The sequence below is a fragment of the Triturus cristatus genome, chromosome 8, assembly GCF_964204655.1.
Source record: "Triturus cristatus chromosome 8, aTriCri1.1, whole genome shotgun sequence".
Taxonomy (NCBI): domain Eukaryota; kingdom Metazoa; phylum Chordata; class Amphibia; order Caudata; family Salamandridae; genus Triturus; species Triturus cristatus.
In genome coordinates, this window is record NC_140591.1 from 272,834,649 (window position 1) to 272,858,197 (window position 23,549).

The window sequence follows — 23,549 nt, forward strand, 5'->3', positions numbered from 1 at the left end:
TGCTGTACTCACTGTGGTGTGTGCAGTCAGTGCAGGTGACTGATGTTGTTCTCTTTTTTCCAAATTCTATCCAGATACACCCACGGCCACAGGAGGGGACAGCTCCATGGACCAGGAGGAGCAACAGAGCCTGACTGGGACAGAAGGCGAGGAGTCGGAGGGACCCGGTGGCATGGAGGGCGAGTGGAGCCACACGGAGGAGTCCTCAGCACCATCCACCCCAGCTGAGGGCCACAGCAGCTCGGAGGATGACTCCCTTGTGGAGGCGGATGTCAGCAGCCACCAAACCGCAGCTAGTGAGGCTGTCAGCGCCACCGCCCCCCCCCCCACCACCACCATCACCACCCTCCCATCGGCTCCCATCCCAGAGGTCCGTGGAGGCTCCCGTGTTTGGGAGTATGTCTCCTTCGTGCCAGGCACCGCACCCCCTGCCCCTATGTCCCCTGCTGTCCTGAGGGAGGAGTCTGTGGACTTGTTTCTACAGATCCATGTAGGGCAGACATCAATGCTGAGTGTCCTCCATGCACACACCAGTCTGTTGACACAACTGGTGTCGTTTATGGAGGGCATTTCATCGGGCATGTCTGCCGTACAGAGGACCAATCAGTCTGTGGCCTCCTCCCTGACGGCAGCAGTGTCTCTCCTCCAACAGTCCCGCACCCCTCCTACCCCTGCACCACCCACAATTCCTCGCACCCTACCTGTCCCAAGCACACACACACCTGCACATTCTCACAAAACCACAGACACGGGCAGCACACAAACACCCAAACCAAGGGCTAGACGTGCACGCAAGCAAGCGCAGGAGACTGATACCACACTCACAGGGGATGGTTTGCAGACACGCACACAGTCATCCACAACCACTCCGCAGTCCTCCAATACCTCTCCCTCCCAGCCCCCTTCCCTTGCCTCACCTGCAACCCCATCTCCACAGAAGCTCTTCCTCTGTGACCTTGGCCTCTTCCCCACCGACCCAGCAGATCCATCTTACAAGGGGAAGAGGAAGTCCCCACACACAGAGGGGAGTGCCCCTCACACACGGACACCCTCCCCCAGGTGCAGTCAGACTGAGGCACCCACTCGCAAGTCCCCCCGGAGCCGGAGGAGCAAGACCCCACCCCCGCCCCTCCACGACAAAGTCTCCATCCTCCATCCCCCAGGCCACCACTCCAGAGGTTCCCCCGCCACACCCTGCCCCAGGTTCTCCCACCCACAGATACACCATCCCCAAAATGCTGAGGCCCTCCCCCCTACCACTTGCTCTTCCACCCCCGGTCAGACAGTTTGTGCCACTGATGTGGGGACCGTGTCCCCCCCTGTCCTGCCGACCTCACCTGAACCCCATTCTGCTCCCATTGAGTTAGGCACTGCAGTGAAGTCCACGATGACACCGTCTGACTTGGGCACTGCAGAGGGGACCCAGTCCACTCCATCTGACCTGCCCACTGCAGTTGTGCCGGCACACACCCCATCTGACTTGTGCCCCACAGTTGTGACTGCACCCACTTCAGTCAGTGCCACTGCAGCTGCCAGTGAATCTCCTGCATCCACCACCCCTTCACTGCCCCCTTCCGCTGCGCCCTGATCCTGTCCCTGCGGTGCCTGGCCTGCCCCCATGTATGCCCCTCCGAGGGGATGTCCCCTGTCCTTACCAGTGCAGGCAAGCAACGTTTGACAGTTGGCACTCAAGTTATTTTTTGTCATTTGGATATGGACTGGCCATTGGCCTTTGTTTTGGAAGGACTTTGAATTTAAAGATTGCTGAATAAAGTTTTTTTCTTTCTCCTTGTGAATTTGATTTAGCTGTACATTATGTTGATGATGTTTAGCACGACCTTGCAGTTGTAATGCTGGATTTCAAATGTTGACTACTGAGGTGTTGATGTGAGGTACTCCATGTGGTCCATGAGATATGTATACTATTCTGGTCGTTATCCATATCATCCTTTGCAGCTAAATTAGTGTGTCAGGATTCACAATTTGTGGGCATCTCTGTAAACATTTCATTTGCATGGTTACATCTGTGGCTTGCACACATGCACATATGATGTGCTTCCCATTGTCCAATTTGTCTATTTCCCTGACTGTGGGCGCATCTCCACTGGACATGTCAGTGTGGGCATCATTGGGGTAGGAGCAACTGGGTCCTCTGTGCAACTTGCTGGACATATGTATTGAGTATGTGCAGATGACTCAAGGGAGTCTCCCGTACCCAGGCTGTTGTGACCAGAGCCTTAATTGGGTGGTAACTGATGGCTGACTGACCAAGTGTTCTGCTGACATGACTGAGACCTGCTGAGACTATGTTTGGCGCAGCTGAGCTTCCACAGGAGTTGAGTTCCCTCAAGTAAGTGTGTTGTTCCGTGACATTGCCTGGGCCCATGTTGTGTGTTGTGTGGGCATGTGTGTGTGTGTGTGTACACATCTCTTTTCATACACAGGCAGTGTTCCCTTGATATGTTCCTGTCGTTGATGCTTGCTGAGTGGTACTGTGTTCATCCCACAACTTTGCCATGGGCTACCAGATGTGTGAGTGCATGACACACTACTGTTAATTGGTGTTTCATCATTGGGATTTGTCTGTTCTGAGTGGTGATGATGTGGTCAGACGCAGATGGGACACAGTCAGGGGTCCCCAAGGTACTTGTTTGTTCGCAATATCAGGTAGTTGTCCCTAGGTGGTACCTTTCAGTGATTGAGACATGTGCATGTGTGTGAGTGACCCCACTTGTCCAGTTCAGGGCTGCAATGTTTGCAGGTGTCAGCATGTGTGCCTTGTGGTTGTCCTTGGCTTCTGCATTCTCCTGGGACTGTGGCAGGTATTCGGAAGGTTACGTGAGCTTTGACGTCATGGCCATGTACCGCATACTGTGCAGTATGCCTGTCATTCACCAGGGTTGTAAACTGTCCTTGTGTGATGAGTCTGTGCACCTTAGTTCCTCCCAACATTACTGTGTTTGTCATGGGTGCATGTGCAATGTCACCTGTCCATGTGGGCTTCACAGATGCACATTGGTGCAGTTCAGGGTGTGTGGTGTTGAGGGTGGACTGATATAAATGTTTGCATGGATGGGCCCCTAGCTCCCGTTCGTCCATGGATGAGGGGCCATGCTGAGTGATTTGTGTTTGTGTAGGTGTGATATACGTTTGTGGCACAGGACACATGTCTGGCTTTCACAGTTTGTACGACATCTACCTTTGTCAGCACAGTGCACGTGTCATGCATGCTTGTGTCACCCCAATGTCTGGTCCACGGGGGTAGTGCTGTTGTGTGTCAGTCTCTTGCTGTGTTAGTTGCTGTTCATTCCAGCTTGTGTCACATGTGTCTGTTGTGCTCCCTCTCAACTCACAATGCCTGATTGCCCACTAAGGGGGGCCCATTGATGGTTTACTTTTGTATGGCACTGTGTCCACATCTGTCTCACTGTGGTTCATCCCCCCTCATGTGTTGTCTAGATGCCTGGGGATACTGAGACACACACACACATGTTGTGTCAGATGTGCAGTGTGAGGTTGCTTGTTTGTGTTTGTGCATCTGCACCAGTGCATTGGTATTGTTGTTGTGGGCCATTGTCTGGATGTTGTTTTTGTGATTTACCCTGCTGTCCCTGTGAGTCATATCACATCATTCTGCACATTCATCCTGGTTGTTAGGTCCCATTGCTGGCATGGAATGTGAATTTGTGACCTGACACCTACAGTCTACACAGGTTGTTTTGATTTGTGTGTCTATTTTCGAGATGTGTGTATGCTTTGTGATGGTCACTTCTGCTTTTGTGTCATTGTACACTGTATGCATTGTCAGCCCCCATGGGAGGTGCTTGTCTGCACATGGCCGAGAGTATGTTAGGTTTTCACAGCACTGTTAACCTCACCACATCTCTGTGGGTATGGGACACAACCACTACTTTGGCCCAAAAGCTTTTCATGTGTTGGGACCAGAAATCAAACATGCTGTTTGGCATTTGCAGCTTTGACCATGATGACACTTACCTTTTGGTCACTTTGATGAGGGGGGTTTTCGACCCCATCACCACAATGCTCAACATTTGCTGCAGGTTGGAACCACTCACTTAACTTTTGTTCTACACAGGGAGGGGGTGTTATTTTGACATTGACACAGTGCTAGTGATGCTTGCCTTGTGTAGGCCACACTCAGTTTTTGGTCACACATGTGATGGTAGTTACATTGTATGTTCAAAGTCATAATCACTGTTGTGGACATTTGTCTCAGACTACACACTGTTGTCATGATGTTAGGGAGGATGTATTTTGCAAAAGGTCCCCTATGGGTGGGGGTGGCAGTAGTGCTGGGAAACAGGTCCCCTATGGGTGGGGGTGGCAGTAGTGATGGGCAACCTGTCCCCTATGGCAACATAAGCCCTATGGGTGGGGGTGGCAGGAGTGATATGCAACATTAGTCCTATGTGTGGGGGTGGCAGTAGTGATGGGCAACATAAGCCCTATGGGTGGGGGTGGCAGTAGTGATGGGCAACATAAGCCCTATGGGTGGGGGTGGCAGTAGTGATGGGCAACAGGTCCCCTATGAGTGGGGGTGGCAGTAGTGCTGGGCAACAGATCCCCTATGGGTGGGGGTGGCAGGAGTGATGGGCAACAGGTCCCCTATGAGTGGGGGTGGCAGGCGTGATGGGCAACATAAGCCCTATGGGTGGGGGTGGAAGTAGTGATGGGCAACAGGTCCACTATGGGTGGGGGTGGCAGTAGTGATGGGCAACATAGGGCCTATGAGTGGGGGTGGTAGTGGTGCTGGCCATGCAACCCCTATGGTGGCCTGTTGCTAGTGGCCAGGATATGGATCCCCTGTGTGTGTGTGACATTTGGCGGGTACATGTCGTTCGTTTGTGATGTGGGTGTCTGACTTACCGTCTTCGCCGTCCGCGTCTGTTCCTGATCCGGTCATAGATGTACAGTACTGGTATGACCTGCGCGATGGGATTCATGATGTGCTTGTCTCGTACACGCTGCTTGTTGCTCCATCTCGTACCCGTTGCAAGCTGGTCCGTCTCGTAGCCGTGGATTGAGTTCTGGCGTGAATCGTACCTGATATGCTTTATTTCCGGATGCTGTGACGTGCCGTACGTGGCGACCCGTACAGCGCGTATGATTTGCGCATCGTACTTGTCCGGCCGGAAACTGCTATGGATACTGCTTCCGGGCGACTCGGTTCGGCGTTAGGAGTTACAGCTCGGACGGAGAATGAAGCTTGAATCACACCCTACGTGTCGGTCGGATTTTTGTCAGTTATACGCATCCTGGACGGACCGGCTCCGGGTACGAGTCGGTCGCAAGGTAAGGTTACGAACAGCTCTCCGAGTGCTGTCCGACCCGGATCGGAATCGACCCCTTAATAGAAAGACAAACAATTCTTATACAAAAAAACAAACATCACACACATATAAAATATATACTAAAAAATATAGCATTCATAAAAAATCGATATTTTTAACAACTATGGTGGTCATTACGGGGTGGCGATCCGTCCGCCATCGAACGACAATCCACCGCCCGCCAGATTAGGATTGTGGGCGGATCCAGACTACAACTGTGGCGGACGCAAAGACTGTCCGCCACAGAACAACCACAGGCAATCGTACTGATTTCCAGGTGGAGCGGTCTGCATCCCTGAAATGGTGGCGGTGCCTAGCAGGCACCATCCAACAAATTACGTTGCTGGCTTCAGCCAGCCTTTCCATGGCGGCGAGACAGCCATGGAAAAGCTGGCGGGGATTGGTTTCGGGGGCCCGTTGCGGGCTCCCTCTTATGTTGGAGGAGGTGTTTGTGCACTGGGGGTATCCATGGTACCCCCCTACATTTCACTGCACCAAGTGGATGGTACCGTTTGGTGCCTGCCACGTAGTGCAGTGAAATGCACATCATGCATTTTTGACATCACGGATGGTGCTGCATTCAGCAGCACCTGCCGCAATGTTAAATTGCAAAATGCGACCGCTAAGGTGGCAGTTGCATCCTAATTTGGAGTGCGGGGCCGCCGCATGCATGGCGGGCGGTCCCGTTCCCCACTACGATGGCAGGCGGACTCCAGTCCATCCCTCATCGTAATGACCTCCTATATTTTTACAAACGATATTAAACACTTCAATATTTTTTATATTTAGATTACTTACCTAAAATCGATATTCTTGACCACGAGGATTTTTCTGTCGACATTCCTGACCCATGATATTTTTACCACGATATTTGTGCAATTCGATATTTCTTCCTCAATATTCTTTCTCTGCACCCTTTGGATATATCATGCACTCTGAGGATGCAAAACTGTAGAAAGAAACATTATTTGCATGTGAGATTGTGCTATGTTGGGTACTTGGGCCCTAGAATCAGGAGTTCAGTCTGCTGTCAGAATACTGCTAGACCACAGCTTCAGCAAGGACAGCAGATTAGCTCATGAGTTGGAAACTTGGGGTTCATTACTATGGCGGGCGGAATTTGTCAGCCCACCATACCCCCGGGAAACGGGACTGCCCGCAATGCTTGCGGTGGTCCCGCACCCACAACTAGGATGCGCCCGCCACACTGGCGGGTGCAACCTTCATTTGTAACATTGCGGCGGGCGGTGCTGAAAGCACCGCCTGCCGCAATGCCACACAAGTTAGTTGTGCCTTTCAATGCACAACGTGACAGGCACCGCACGTGCCTGCCACGTTGTACATTGAAATGCAGGGGGTACCATAGGTACCCCCCAAGTGCACCCCCCAGAATCCCTGGGGGCCCACTACGGGCCCCCAATGTTGAAGACCGCATGCCTTTCGAAAGGCATATCTCTGCCTGCATACTAATATGGGTGGCGGTGTCTACAAGACACCGCCACCATATTAACAGCTTTTCCGCCCGGTAGGCAATCGAGCGGATTGCCTACCGGCGGAAAACCGGCAGACGGTCTTTCCATCCGCCGGGGTCCCCCCGCCATAGTAATATGGCGGGGGAAATTGGCATGCGGGCGGGCACAAATGTCGGGCGGATCGCCACCACCATGCGGGCGGTGACAATCCGCCCGACATGCTAATGGGCCCCTTGAAGTAATGGCTGAACACATATAAAGAGAAATATTGAGAGCTTTAGGCTGAGCTTGAAGGGTGTAATAATTGTATGATAAAAGCAACATGAGAGAATATACAGGGTATGTAATGCAAACATTGAATGCAACCATCTATAGGAGCAGATGTCTTTTGATGGTTATCGTTTAGTTTGCCTCACAATATTAACTACCAAAGCAAGTGGAATCCATTTGGATGTCCATGGTTTAGCATGACACAGGATGGTGGTGAGGATAGCATCCCAACCAGTGGGACAGTATTACCTGCACCCCTGACAGTGAAAGTGTATTACCAGCACTCCTGACAGTTAAAGTGTATTACCTTCACTTCCGACAGTTGAAGTGTATTACCTGCAATCCTGACAGTGAAAGTGTATTACCTGCACTCAGTTGAAACTCTTGTAGCTTGAGGGAGGAGACTGAGACAGTGAAGTGAGGAATGAAAGACCACAATTCCTTTAGAAATTGCAGGAGACCTTTTGTTTAAAAAAGAGATGCAGATTAGTGTCCCGGAACACTGTCATTTAGTTGATGGCAGGGATGAGGGGTTGGATTGCAGTCTCTGTTTTGTCAAGGTGTATCTATGCCTTTTCTTTGTACTGAGTACAAACTGAAATCTTTGTAGCCCTCACTAAAATGCCAATGTTCTCCCACTTCTCTGACAAGGTACACTCTAGGTCCTCCTCTCATTTCTGCATAGAATTGATGTGGACAGGTGTGGGGCTTAGGCCAGGGGTCAAGTGTGTGCGAGATATTTTTTCTTGGAGAGGCCTGTGAAAATATAGGGCATCATTAGGATGGAAAACGGGACCGTCCGCCATATGTGCGGCGGTCCCGTGGGGGAGATTAGGATGCGCCCGCCACACTGGCGGGTGCATCACGCATTTCTAACATTGCGGCGGGCGGTGCTTTCAGCAGCACCCGCCGCAATGGTATAAATGCATGCCGCCACAGAAAGGCTGCTCTCCACCTGCATACTAATATGGATGGCGGTGTCTGGCAGTCCCCGCCACCATATTAAACCCTTTCCCGCCCGCTCAACTAGTTGACCGGGTGGAAAAGCGGCGGACTGTCTTCCCGTCTGCCGCAGTACCCCCCGCCGTGCTTATATGGCGGGGGGTAATTGACATGCGGGAGGTGTAGTATGGCGGGCGGATCACCACTGCCGTTTGGGCAGTGGCGATCCCCCGCCATACTAATAGATCCCATAGTCTCTATTTGGCTCAGTTCCCTGCTCCCCTCTGTGGAGTCTCACGGCCATTCGTTCCGAGTGCAATGTTTGTATTATTTTAAGTTATCTTTGTGTTGGAGTTGGCAAAGGTCTACACATTCTCCCCATTGGAAAAATCACCCATCCTCTGAGTACTCCATTACTCCCTGTTCAGGAAAAGAGGCTTGGTTAATCTCTCCTTGAAATCTGGGTTATAAATAAGAGGGGTCAGCAGGAATGGGTATTTAGTTGCCTTTGTCCTTTTGAGCAAACCATCCCAACATTTAAGAAGAGCTTTTGGCTCAGGTCAATGGTGAGGAGGCAGCCATAAGATGTATTGGACCAGAACTGGAGTATAAGCCTCCTTGACCACCAACCTTTGGCTTTAACTTTGGGGATCCCAATAATTCTAATGCTGGGTCAATTTGTGCTGATAGAATATAGCATGACATTTAAAAAAAAATGTTTTTTCAAGTTTGCAATAAGAAAACAAACAGGGACAGTACAAATATCGGCAGAATTTTGCAGTTACTCTTTAAGACCTTGTTACATCAAATTGAGAAAATACAGGCCATACACATTAGCTTACAGATCACGAAGTTAGATTGTACAGTTTGGCTGCTAGTGGTGCGCTGTGGCACCCTACAGAGGAAATATTGCACACTCCATGCAGTGTTACTAGATGTCACACGGCTGGTTCGTCTCCATCCTTCCCTCGGCCCCAACCCCTGGAGTATTCCCTTCTTCGCCTACTGCGGCCGTGTGCTCCTGTAAATATATTCGTAGCGGTTCCCAGATGTTTCGAGGGCGAGACGTGGGTGACATCAACTCCTCATACACAGACAGTTGTTTCTGGCAATATATTAGGTCCCCAACCAGGCCTTGAACTTGGGCGCTCTTCCTCTCCCCCACTTGCAGGCCACTCTGCGTTTAGCTAAAAGTAATCTTAACAATAGGAATTTCCTAAAGGGCGCCTTAGAGTCTTTTGTGTATCTCAACAGTGTAGTGAGCAGGGTATTGGTTACGTGTTCACCTGTAATCCGGCTGAGATTTTCAGTGACCTCTGTCCAGTATGCTAAGACTCCCTCCCGCATCTGTCGCAATTGTCGTGTTCCCAGAGTCTGAAGCGACACAGACATGCCAGGTGTAATAAAGTCGGTGGAGGAATTTAAAACGAATTATACAGTCTACTACTGGCCGAGGTTCTCCCCGTCTGTTGGCAACAATAGGTCCATTGTTCATCAGTGATAGGAGTGCCCAGATCTGTTTCCCATCTGGTCCGTGCATCTGGGGCGCTGTGTAGGCAGTTAGTTTGGGTGGTGTGGTACAGCAGGGATACTATATGTGTGGGGGAGAAGTGCTGCAATAAGGCATGTAATGGAGCGAATGTGGGGGGCTCGGTGGGAAAGTCAGGAGTGGCAGATTTAACATCAAGGCGTAGTCTCACGTACATGAAGAGCTCCATAGTTGAGGGTTGGCAGTCCTTAGAAATTTGTTCCCGTGTGTGGAAGGTCCCGTCCTCATACAGAGCACCCCAAGTCTGGATGTCATATTTACGAAGCATTTGTCGACACCGCACTTCCCGCGTGACTGGGATGTCTAATCTGCCTGCTAGTGACAGAAGAGGGGAGTATAGTGTGTCCACTTTCATGCATTTGACAATTGCCCTCCATGCTCTATTTGTGCATTCCACTGTGGTCGGGTCTATGCATTTACGGTTAGAGGGCGCGCTTATATAGGCTGAATAATGGGTTGGAACCATGGGCCAGTGTTGTATTGCCAGGTGTGGCATGTATGGTGGTGGGTACATCCAGTAGGCGGCGAAGTGCACTAGAGCACTCCAGAAATAGAGCTCCATATCGGGGACCTCAAAGCCTCCTTTATCGAAGGGTAGAGTTAGTACCTCTTATTTCAGCCTGGGTTGTTTGCCCGCCCACGTCAGTCGAATGAGTTGTGATTTGAGGGCTCTAAAAAAGGCGCTGCTGGCTGCGTATGGAATACAGGTGACTAGGTAGAGTAGTTTAGGGAGAACAACCATCTTGATTAATGCTATCTGGCCCACCAATGAAAGTGGCATTGCTATCCATCGTGTACTGGAGTCTGTGAGTGTATCTAGTGCCCTGCCATAATTAGCCCTCATGAGATGTTCCCTTTGGCTATCACTATTCCAAGATATTTTACAATCGTCGTCACACCAATCCAGTGTGAAGTTCGGGGTGTATTTCTTGACCCTGTCTGTGATGGGGAAAATTTGGGATTGGCTCCAATTAATGTTAATCCCGGAGTAGTGCCCGAACTGCAGGAATGCCCTCAATATGGGATTCAAGCTTTCCTCGGGGTCCCGTAAATACAATGTGAGGTCATTAGCATACAGCGAGATAAGAATTTGTCTTTCTGGGTATATAAGAGCATGCTCCCGGGGATGTTGCCTTAGCTTGCCAGCGAGTGGCTCCATGGCCAGAGCGAATAGGAGAGGGGAGAGCGGGCACCCCTGCCTCGTCCCCTTCGTGATATGGAACCTGGGAGAACATGCACCATTAATGAGCAGTTTGGCTCATGGCTTTGTGTATAACAGCTGAATCCAGACAAGGAAGGGTGGGGGACCCCATTCTCGCCAGGACACTGGCCATTGAATCCCATTCAAGGGAGTCAAAAGCTTTGGTGGCATCCAAAAAGACAGCCACCGCTGCCTGGTCTGACTCGATGTCCTGTATTAGGGCGAAAAGGGTGTCGAGGTTATCCAGGCATAAAGCCTGATTGGTCTGGTAACACCAGAGCTGTCATCAGAGGGCTGATCCTATTGGCAATCAGTTTGGCCAAGATTTTAGTGTTGCAGTTGATTAGCGAGAGTGGCCGATAAGACTCGCATCTATCCCCCTGTTTGCCTGGCGTGAGGAGCGATATGATGAGTGCCTGCCGCATTGTAGGCAGGAGTGTACCTGTCTCTCGCGCCTCTTTGTAGACCTGTTTGAGAACGGGGATAAGGGTATCGCTATATATCTTATAAAATTTGGCCGGTAGGCCATCTGGTCCAGGAGCGCGGCCAGATTGCAGTTGCATAATTGCAGAGCATATCTCCTTGTCCTCAAAGTCCGCCAGGAGGAATTCTCTCTGAACATCCACCAGCCACCCTAGCGCTATATCCTCAAAATAGGACAAAAACTCCAACGGTTGAGTTCTGTGTGTTGTGTATAATTAGGTGTAGAACGCATGGAAGGCGTCTAGTATGTCTGGGGTGTCTCAGCATATCCTGCTCTCAGGATCGGTAATTTCAAGTATGGTATCAGAGAATCTGGATTTTCGAGTGAGCTCAGCTAAGGCCATTCCAGGGCGTTCTCCTTCCCCGTATTGTTGGGCACGATGATATTTACCACGGAAGTTACATTCTCTCACTGCAGTATCTTGATATTCAGTCAGTTTATCTCCGAATTGTCCCTTCAAGTGTGGCCTTGAGTCTGATTGCATTAGATTTTCGAGTTGTGTAAGTTCAACTTCTAGATTAAGGAGTGTATTGCGGATATCTCTTAAGATGCATTCCCCTTTGCAATACAGATGCCCGTAGCGGTCACCTTGAAAGCCTCTCAGACCGTGGAGATTTGAGGGACAGGGTCGATATTACACGGGAAGAAATCAGTGATCTCTTGGCCTACTTCCATTTGGAATGGGATGTCTAGTAGAGCGTTCACCGGCAATCGCCAGTTTGGGTAGAAAGACAGCAAGCAGGGCAGAGTCAGGGTGATCAATACCGGCGAGTGGTCCGAGTATGTTCTCGGTAAGTGTTGAGCAGACTCAAGCCATGTTGTAAGCCCTCTGGAGAGCAGCCATCCATCTATTCTCGACCACGTGGAATGTGTAGAGGAGTGGCATGTGCCCTCTCTGGCGGCCGGGTGTAAACTGCACCATACGTCGATCATGTCGTGTGTAGCTAGGATTTCTAACAATTGTCGTTGGGCCCCTGTGTAGTGGTGGGGTTGTGGGCACTGTCGATCTATCGTTGGGTCTAGAGTTAGGTTAAAATTTCCCTCATGCCACATGAGTGGAACCGATGTCAAGTATTTTTCTCCAGAGTACATTAAAGAACGCAGGGTCATCAGTATTAGGGCCATAGCAGCATGCAAGCGTGATGGATTGGGATGACAGTCTCCCCCACGTTATACAGTATCGTCCTTGGGGGTCAGTCATTTCTCCTATCGGTACGTAGGGGACAATTTTCTTGATAAGTATCACCGTCCCTCGGGCATAAGTGGAGTATGTCGAATAACATCTATAGGATGCCCATGAGGATGCAAATGTAACCGGGGATGTGGGTCCCATATGAGTCTCTTGAAGCATTGTTACATGGATATTGTGACGGTCTAAATATGCCAATACATGACGATGTTTCCTGGGGTTCCCCAAGCCTCTCATTTTCCACGTGATAAGATTATAGTTAGTTGGAGTCGGGCACGTCATGGATCATACGGTGAGCGTGTACTGTACGTGTAGTTTGTATTGTGTATAGGAAAAGCAGGATCTTGAGGTAAAGGTCTGCATTTAGTGTGATTGTATCTGTCTCCAACTTTCCATCCCCCCACACCCCCCATGCAGTGGTGTAGTCCTGTCTCCCTCCCATATCAGCAGCCCAATCCTGCAGTGGCCTACGTACCCACCCTCCCTTCTTTTCCCAACAGAGCTCTATCTTCCATTGTAGGAAGATACGGTAAGAACATAAAAAGTAAAAGAGGATGAAACAACAATCAATAAGCAACACGCATGTTAGGGTTGTCCTGTTGGGGAATCGCTCGAGGGAACCACAGTCTCTCCTTGCTCCAAGCGAGGGTGCCCAGGTGCAGGTTTGTTTACACTTTCTTCCTTGTCTTCCAATCAGATGACGTGTATGGGACAGAACTATGTAGTCCATTAACTTAGGTTTGGCTACGCTTCATATCTACCAGTCACTAGGGCGCTAGTTGCAATCGCCAGGTGTAGCCCGATTGGGCTCCTTAATCTGTGAATCTGCATTGCCCCTTAGCAGCTATTTGGAGCAGCAGGGGCATTAGCGTCTTCGATGTAACCCTAGTGTTTACTCTATGTCAGATAAAGCAGCAGTAGAGCCAGAAGGGCTCAGTTCTAGATCATTCCGAGGGGATCTTCGGAGGTTGCTTTTTAAAAGGTCCTCCACGTGCTGAGGGTTGGTAAAGAGTGGTTGTTTGCCCAGATGTGTGATCTGTAGCTTCGCAGGGAAATGCATGGCATAAGGGATATTGGCTTGTTGTAGTTTCTTTTTTATTGGTAGGAACTTTTTACGGGCATCTTGGGCCGACATTGTAAAGTCCGGGTAGATGGCCAGTTCGGAGCCTAGAATATAGCATGTCAAATCTGGCAAACCTAAAACACTCCCTGATGGTTTTTTGAAAGAGTCGATTTCAGTACCCTAGATGCTTTGTTACCCCATATGAAGTGTAACAGATGAGACTGAATGTCTTTAAGAACAGTTTTGGAGAATCTTATTAGGATTGTCTAGAGGACGTAGACCAAACGGGGAAAGGAATTAATTTTGACTTTGCTCAGAACACTCTCGCTAAAATCACACAATTAGATAGCAGAACAAGAGTAGGCTGTCACGCAACTCACAGGGATCACAAAACACATTGGGGCCGCCTTCACTCTTTTCCGCTACAACTGCTGCACTTAACATCTAGAGAGCCACAAGCCGGTGCTTCCATCACGGTCTAGCTGACTTACCTACTGTGACATTTCAAGGAACCCCCACACTGAGGAGAACTACCTGGATGCAATAGGCTCAATATGACCAATATTCCTATGATTGTATATTGGGTAAGTGCTTATAATAAGTAAAGCAGGTGTTCCTGTGCCTCTCCCCTGAGCACTGGGATAGTAAACTCAACTACGCCTAAAATCACCGCCCTCAGGGGATTTGGGTACAGCTGACATCTGAATGAACAGGGACAGAAGGGCGTCAGCATGACCAGCCACTTATTATTATTATTATTATTAATTAACATTTGATAGAGTGCATGGCTACCCTTAGGCATCCCAGCGCTTACGACAGCAGGCAGTCAAGTACAGTTCTCACTCAAGTCTGGAACAGCCATGTTTTTAGATGTTTCCGAAACGTTAGGTGGTGGGTCATTGACTGGAGATCAATGGGCAGCATATTCCAAAGCTTTGCAGCGTTGTAGGCAAACATTCGGCCTCTAGCACGTGCTCTCTTGATTTTCGGCACGGTCGCCGGGAACAAATTCGCAGAGCGCAAACTTCTCGAGAGGCGATGGAAAGCTATAAGTGTGAGGTTGATTTTAGGGCCCCTACCCAACAGTGGTTTATGTGCTATACATAATGACTTAAACATTATGCTTTCCTTGATTAGTAGCCAGTGTAGCTCTTTTAATGCCGGCTTGGCTGAGTGTGCTTTAGGGATGTTGCGCAGCAGCCTGGCTGCGCAGTCCTGGACCACTTGTATTTTCCTTATTGTGGACTTTGGAGTCCCCAAGTAGAGGGAATTTCCATAATCCAACCGGGATAACACCAGTGCCTGAACCACGATCCTGCGTGCTAATTCAGAAAGGAATGGAAGGATTTTTCGCATCTGCCTAATTATGCCGTAACATGATGCTTCTAATTGTACTGCTTGGTGGTCAAAATTCCGCGACCTGTCCAGCCAAACACCCAAACTCTTAATCTTTTCTTTGGGCTTTGGCACCGGGCCCAGACAGTTTGGCCAACTCAGGCCTCCTGTGGCGCTCTGGCAGTTGCCCAGGACCATTAGCTCCGTTTTGTCTCAGCTTGAGACATGACGGGTCCATCCGACCACAGATGACTTCCACAGATCTCTGGGCTTTACATTACTACGCAACACGCTAACCCAAGGGAGTCCTAGGGGAGGGAACTAGAGACATGGGGCAATCTGGGCGAGCTGGCCCCCATCCTAACATGAATACACAAAAGAAACTGCTCTGAGTATAGATGACAGAGACTTAGAAGATACTAAGTAAAGTGGTTGGCATCACACAAAAAGAGAAGGACTGTCCTTACACACCACCTGCTTCATCACTGGCAGTCCTCGCTTTCTAAAAACTTGGTTTTGATAGAGAGCGGGCCTGCACCTGGAGACAGGGAGGCACTTCTAAAACTAAGTGGGGGCTCGTGACAGTCAGTGATAGTCTAAAAATCTGTATAATTGCCAAAATACATTTATTCAAATAGGCAATTATATAATATTAAAAATTGAGAGACGGTGAAAAAGGGGAATTATTACCCCATCATCGTAGTGGTTAAATTTGCCCTTTACATTACTATGACATAGTGTAAGGGGAGGAGCAGTTCACTGTGAGCAACCATAGACATTGTCAATCCAGCTGAACCAAGATATGCCCGGTGTAGATCATTGACGAGTGTGTACAGTACCATCCAGACTGGCAGGTATTTTATGTGCCCTCAGTATACTGGAAGCCCTCACACAATAAGTGTGACGTGCTGTGTGTAACCCCTGCCCCAGGTGATTTGGAACTATTGATTTTGAATCCGGACACTTCAGAAAAGAGCTGCATGTCCGCAACCAAAGCTGGTATTGAAGTTGCTGGTTCGGCCTGGATGCACTGGATGTTGTTTGTGAAGAGGGCTAACTTGTATGTCCCTGAATTTGTAGCAACCCCTTTATAGGTTGGTTCCCTTGATTCTATGGCTCAACAGGTCCATCACCACGGCAAATATCAGGGGATCTGTTGTGTGAATTTGCCATTGATCTTGATTCATGCAGTGGGCTGTGTAAAATTAGCTAGGATAAGAAAGTCATGGAGAGCCAAATAGATGACTTGGCCAAGATGTTTGAGAGGAAGCGTCAATCTACCCTATCAAAGGACTTTTCCGCGTCGAGTGAGAGAAGGACCATCTGGGTTTTATGATTTGTCACCAAATGGATGGGGTTTGCGGCCAGTCGTGTGTTGTTGTACGCTCAGGATCCTCAAATGAATCCCAAATGAAAGGGCGAAATCAGTTCAGACCATATCTGGTGCAACCTGGAAACCAGAATCCTGGTGAAAACGTTGACATCATTGTTTTTTTAAAATATATGTGTATTGGCATTTTTAATAAGCATCACCCAGAGGTGAAAACAGTGTCACATGTTGGCAACGGTAATCAGACCAATCTAGTTCAGCAGTAAGTTCTTAGTGTCCAAGTGATGATCTACCAAGCAAAGTTGTGGCCACAGGGAACACTGTGTCTCAACTACAGCTACTGCTTAGGTTAAGCCTCTATTTAAACCACGATTAAAAGCCACAGAAAACAATACTCAAATTATCAAAGCATCGATATGCGTTGAATGGTGTTGAAATCATTGTTAAGGAGAGCTATCATCGCTCCAATGTGGTTAAATAGTTTCACCAATGGATCAGCCAAGGCATCTTGAAATGCATTGTAAAACACCACTAGAAATCCATCAGGGCCTGAGACCTTGCTCCGGGTCATACCAAGTATCACCAACTTCACCTCCAGTGAGAGATTGGCTGGTGTAATTCTAGAATTGATTCCTCTGAGATTTTAGGGAGCCAATACGAAGCCAGGTAGGTATCCTATCTGTTTTCGTCTAACGCTTGGCCTCAATATAAATTGGAATAATAATCGTGGAATGTGTGTAAAATCCCAGGCATTAAACTCAGTTACACCCCTTTTCAGTGTAGATTGTATGTATGTAATTTCATGTTTGGATGACTCAACATGTGTAGGCCAGCAATCTGTTGGCCTTGCCTACTTTTGTGAAGTACTTTTGACATGTATAAAGCATTTTAGGTGTTGTTTCCCCTTGTGCTTTAGTTGCGGCTCTGAAAATGCTTGGTAAGTTTTTTCTTTATTTTGCTATTCAAGGGTGAAAATCGGGGTCTTTCGTTTTTGCTTTTGGTCTTGACTGCGTTTTTGAAGTCTGTGATATGTGATATTAGCTTTCCTTTCATGGCAACCTTTGTTGCAATCCTTGTTAGCACATCAGAGGGTCGATTGAGTCATGTTTGGTATGCAGAGAATATCCTATGGGTCCTGTCGAGCTCCAGCTCCATGCTTTCATCCTCCTACAAGATGTCACAGAATAATGCCTTGACATGCTACTGTGAGATATGGGATTTCTGAATTGAGGCCACAAATCTGAATGTTGTTCCTCCTAGAAGGTGTCTCAGTGCCTTCCAGCTTTTCTGTTAGGAAGGCATGCTTAGATTTTAGTGCCAACCACCATTCTGCCAATGTATCTTGAAGATTTCGGCCTGGTCAACATTTGTTATTAAATTTGTAAAGTATGGTTGATTTCAGAGATAGTCTTGGACAGGTAGTGGCATAGAGAAGGGATTTCAGACTTAAATTCACATTTTAGCAGATGGATGTCTGTGCATGTTTTTGGTGATTTAGCTACTGTGGGTTCCTGGTTTCTGATGTATGAAGTTCCTGGCTGGTGCTGTTTTCCAGGCATCTTTCAAATCATGTTCTGACCAGGCTACATTTTGCAGATGGATGGCTTCTTGGCTTGCTTAGTTGCTTAGTTGTCCTTCAGAAAGGCCCCCTATTTGTACCAGGCTGGAGGAGAGCCCAAGCAATTACCACATACCATGTAAGCCAAGAAACAACATTGTGGCACTCCACCGTATATTGGCACAATCAGCATTGTGGCAGGTTAGAGGGCCTCGATGGCATCAGGCTTGTGAGCAGATGGACTGAAAATGGAGAGAGGTGCAAGAGAGAGTCTGAAATATTGACTCTGACCGGTCCAAGCCAGATATCCATTCAGTTTACCGCAGCTTCACTCTCCCCTTCATCCCCCAAGGGTCTCAGATAGTCCCAGAGAGCTGTGTTTTTATGTTCTGCCCTCCTCTGTTTCACTGCCATCTACAGCAGGGCTTCGGTCTGTCCATGATCTGCTGTATTGTAGCTGCTGGTTCATGCCTGTATGGCCACCCCTGCATACCCAATAAGCTGAGGTTTATATGGATGATGAATACAGTACATCATAAAAACTCTAGAAATTCACTGAAAAACGCTTGTTAACACATTTTAAAAGATATTAGCGTGTCCAGTGCACCACTTTACAAATGCCACAGGGAAAAATGTCTCAGGGCACCCTGCTGCGGTCTTGAAGTCCTCGGTGCTCCTGGCATCGCCCTGTGGTACTCCACGGCTTCTCCTCAGCTGCGACGGAGGGGTGCAGATGGGTTTGCAGAATGTAGTGTGGGCCAGCTTGCCTCATGCAGCTGCTCCTCAAATTCCAGCACTGCGACTCATGATCTGACCTGCACCCCATCAGTGACCGAGTGCCATGCTGCTACCAGGACATGGAACATGAACAGTCGATCCAGGCACAAGGCCATATGTCAGAGGGTCTTCAGGAATCCGTAGAGCAGTGCTGTAAGGTACGTTGCCCTACTGGAGTCTTGGAAAAAAGAAATAAAAGAAGGATCATAGTAGGATAGTTGGGGGCAATTCTCGAGCTTTAACAAAAACTGTCCACCATTTCAATCGTCCTCGTCACCCACTCAATTTTAAGCCCGCTGTAGCCAGGCCATAGGCCCTCCACAAACAAGGAGTTATCACAATCACTTCTGGGGAGGACTTTGACCTGGATAATGCCCAGCCTAAAGGAAAGTGAAGAAAAGCCAACATATTTCTTGCTAGCTGTAGGTGGCAATTACAATTCTGATTACTCGACTATTGTCTTGTGGGCCAAGGACCAGGGCGAGTCACCCTTGGACCACAGGCCACCTAGCAGCTGTAAGCCACCATGCCAAAATTAGGGGGCAACACGATCCTGCCAGGGCATTCTCAATCAGGGCAGCACTTAAAGGATGGGCAAGAGGGGAGACTCGTGCTCCAGACTCACGGTCACCCATCGAGTTCTTCACGCTTCAGGGTATGATAGACGAAGTGCATGGGGCTACCCTCTCTCCTTTTGAAGCCTCTCTCTTCGCTGCGGCCTTTAGCTTGGCATTCTTCGGGCATTCAGAATAAGTGAGTTGGTGGCTAGGTCCAGGTCTGATGAGTCTGGGGATGCTATAGGCAGACAGGACATACAAATATTAGGTAACACCTTAAGAATATTGGTGAAAAAAAAAAATCAAATACTGACCAAGCAGGGCAGGGGAAGGTTCTCTTGCTACAACCCCTGGGGGACAAGAGGTACTGCCCTGTGGGCATGGTTGCTGATTACTTAGGCCTACGCCCCAACACGGGAGGGCAATTGTTAATACACGCTGATTGCAAGCCTCTCACAAAATTCCAAGTAGACCAGGTCATGAGGGCCTGCTTAGAGAGGTCAGGTAGCTATGGCCCAGAGAGGCGCTTCTCCAGCCATTCTTCCCGGATAGGAGCGGCCACTTCAGCTTTTAGAGCAGGTTGGCCACCTGACAGCATCAAGAAGGTGGGGCAGTGGGAGTCTCAGTGTTACAAGCGATACATTCGCCCACAGGTTGTAAAGGAGTAAAAGGGTCGTGGCATGTAGAACAGTGGTCTTGACAGATTAGATGAGCTTGCAGTGTTAGTAGGATGCATAGTGTTAGTAGGAATACAAAAGTTTGTGATTTGAATTTGTGTTATGTGATTGCCCGAGGTGTACTGTAGTTGTTAATTAAAAGGTGTTGGCAACTTCACATTTCTTTATTTCACCAGGAGTCTAAGTGCAGGTGATCGGCCATTCAGGCATCGCTAGGGTGCCGCAATGGGCAGAAGCCAGGAGGTGGAGGCATGGCTTCTCCATCACCCAGATAGTTTGGCTGGGGTTCCCAGGCATGCGATGGCACAGCTTGCTTCGTAAGCTGCAAGAGAAACTAACGGGTGGCACGCCAACCCCTGACAGTTTGGTCATTTACCTTGGGGGCAATGACTTGACATGCATGGGCAGAAGGGCACTTCTCCAGGCTATGAAGGCCTCTTTGGGTGAGATCAGTAACCGCATGGATCACTGTGAGTTGTGGTGGTCAGAGATCACTCCGAGGAGGGTCTGGCATGGGGCCAGGTTGGGGTAGGCCATTGAACTATCACGCAGAAGGGTAAACAGCGCCATGCGCAAGTTCACAGAGAAGGGGGGTTTTGGCTTCATCAGACATGGGCTTTTACATGCCAACGCCACAGGGTATTTGGAGGATGACGGGGTTAACCTGTCCCAGGTGGGCATGGGCCTGTTCTTGCTGGACCTGGGTGAAGCCTTAGAGACAGCAGGTTGTAAGTTAGTTGGCTGCCCTGGTGGGGGGCTCAGGATGTGACGGCTGCCACATCTGGTGCTGTGGCGGAGTTACAGGGTGATCCCGAGGCTGAATGGTACATAGGCGTACCTCTTCAGGAGCACAGTAGGGGTGCATATGCCAAGCAACCCCAGGAGTCTTTACAGCAGCACCCTGGAGGAAAACGACAGCGCCCTGCTAGTCCTTCGGGCGGTTGTAAGCCTGAACAACTGGGGACTTGCCTGGACACGCTCCGCCCATAAAAAGGCGTGAGTATAACGATGGACTGGTGTTCCATGGTATGTGAGGGGGATAATCCCCAGTAAAAAGTGAGCACCAATTGGGTTGGCCACGGTGCAGTTGGCATCAGGCGGTCAGTTAACCCATCACGTTGGCATAATTTTGTATGAAATAAACCTGCAGCAATATGTTTTCTCACAAACAAGTCTCATGTGGTTATTTATTGCTGTGCATGCTATGTCTCCATGTTGGGGGGTGAGTTGCCTATATTGGCACAAGGCTACAGAGAGTGACGAAATGGACGAAAGCAAGAGCTTGGAAACAGATGATGGCAGAGGGAGAAACAGAAGGTGAGATATGGGAAGGAAATGTTGTAGAGAAAACGCGAGGTGCAGGTAGAAAAAAGAAGAGAGAGGGTATGGTGTGGTGAGGGAAGGGGTTGGGAGAACAGAGGAAGAGACGAGGAGAGAGAGCGAGAGAAGTGGAAAGTGAGAGAAGCAGACGTGAAGCGAGAGAGAAACGTAAATACAGACGAGGAGAGAATAGTGATGATAGGCACCAGAGAGATACGGGGGAAATAGAGGAGGGAGGGAGACCATAGGGTAGTGGGAGGGACCAGTGAGTGAACGGTAGAGGGAGAGAGCGAGCAGCGAGAAGGCGGCAGGTGAGCAGACACCTACGCCTGGATGCAGGCAGCAGGCACGGGGCTCTCGCTGATGAGAGGGGCGGAGAGCGGCAGCGGGAAGCCTGTCTCCATGGGACCGTAATCCCCCAGCATAACAACACGGTGAGAGGATGGGGCAGGGCCGGGGAGGGTTATTGTGGCACACCAGTCCCCACCACCCGCCAGTGAACCCTGGCGCTGTCATAGGTGATGGAACCCGCAGCCTGGGGTCTAAGCCACGACAGATCCTGTCTCGGTCTGCGCCAGAGGCTGCGCGCGCCTCCTGGTGTTCTGTGGCGCCATCGGGGCAGGTGCAGAACCCCGGCTCTTCTGACAGTGGATAAATGATGGGGGTATACTCTGGGCACCGCCAGGGGGTAACTGAAGGGGTGGCAGCAGCAAGTAGGACAGACTGACACTCGGTGGCGTGTGTGCCCATCACAGTCCAGAGGCAGACACCCATTCTTCACTGTGTACAGCTGCTGTAATCCCCCCGCGGCTTCCATGCACGCTGCACCGTGCTCCCCTGCACACGCCACCCTGCTCCCCAGCACACGCCACCCTGCTCCCCAGCACAGCTCCTACTGCTCCTCCATCACTACCTCACACTCCTGCGTGCACCATGCTGCATCGCTGCACGCCTCCTCTTCCGAACACCTACACTGAGCCCCTGCCTCCTGCATGCTGGTGCTACTCGGCACTGCACAGCTGCATTCTTCACCTGAGACCCCCGCATATAACCCCCTCAAACCCTTCTCCCGTACCTGAGCCTCTCACGCCCCCCCCCCCCACACCCACACCCATCCTTTTCATACCCACCATGAGCACCACACACTGTCACTCTGACAGGCTCCTCAGCCCTCATATCGCCCCCTGGTCCCTGTTCGTCTGTATCCAAAACCCTGCACCCCTGAATGTGTAATGTAAATACGGTGCTATGTAAAGCGCTCCAATACCTTCGGGTCGAGTTCGCGCTATATAAATATGCAACACAATGCACGCAGGTGAGGAATGGGGCTGTCTGTACTGTAATGACACCCAGGAACAAAGCCCTGGCAGTGAGCGCTGGAGGGGGGGCCCGGGGTGAATGGAGGTTGGGGGGGGAATAAAGAAACGCTGCACCTGCTGTTGTAGAGATTATGGTCGGCATCACTGCATTGCTGCACTGGGGGCGTGGAGAGGTTTTGAACAACGGCGCTTGCTTGGCGTCTTCGAACTTCTTTCTAACGTCATGAATTGTTTAAAGCTGGCTTTTGGTTTCAGGCTGCATTTTTAATTACCCAGCACAATTTCTCTTCTCTGTTTCGCTGTTCACCCGCGCTCCTGCCCCAGATATGTCCTACACGCCTTACACTGCTGCGGGGACCCGGAGCCGCCGTGTAATTAATAACTGTGATGAATTGTGTTTCTCGGGGCGCGTGTGCTCTTCAATGTGTGAGGAAGGGAGGGCTGCGGGTCTCTGGTGGCTTCTGTGTCCCCGCTGCTTCTGTGTTATTGTTGGGATTATGGAACCTGTAAGTACAGAGAGCGCTGTACTTTGAAAATGTAAAAATGCGCACATTTCAAGTGAGCACATCGAACCCTTAGCTGCGTTGCTCCGAGTGAGAATGATGTTTAGGGCAGGGCATCGACTCGAATGGGTCGTTATTTTTCAGTTTTCGAGCTTGTATTTAAAGCGGGTCTGGTTTGTTTTGCTCTCATGCCTCGGTCTGCCCCACGCGTTGTCCCTGCTCAGCGCTCAGTCCTCTGTGCCCTCACTCTTCACGCAGAGGGACGGATGGCCAGCAGGAGGTAGGCACGTCCCAGACGGATTATTAGTATTCACGGCTCCCGTCCCGGCAGTCCCGCGAGATCTGCAAGTAGGCCGCGATCTCAGCTTGTGCCAGGAGCTGGAGTGGATGAAAGAGGATGGGTGCTAATATGAACTACCCCTGCCCCCGCTTCCTCAGCAGAACCAGTTCCCCCCGAAAGTGAATTAGAAGGAAAGGGAAAGACAAGGCCTCTTCATCGGCAACACATACTGGCAAAGTTAACAGAATCTGGTGTTGGCAGCCAGTCCTTTGGCTTTGTCAATGCTTGTTTTGTACTGGTTTATGTATACCTTTATTCCTGAGGATCTTGCTAGGCCCCCCGACGAATATAAAAAATAAACAGTGGCTAAAA

General features: G+C 49.8%; 1 protein-coding gene across 4 annotated transcripts in view; it reads left to right on the plus strand.

Annotated features, from left to right (window-relative positions):
- ELMOD1 (ELMO domain containing 1) overlaps positions 1–23,549 on the plus strand; it is a 521,431-nt gene that overhangs the window by 111,797 nt on the left and 386,085 nt on the right. For 2 of the 4 annotated variants that reach the window (XM_085621499.1, XM_085621502.1), the window contains exon 1: positions 21,349–21,509. The exons of the other annotated variants lie outside the window; for them this stretch is intronic. The gene's annotated coding sequence lies outside the window, so the exon portion shown is untranslated. Of the gene's footprint in view, positions 1–21,348; positions 21,510–23,549 lie in introns of those variants that run through there. 4 annotated transcript variants of the gene reach the window in all.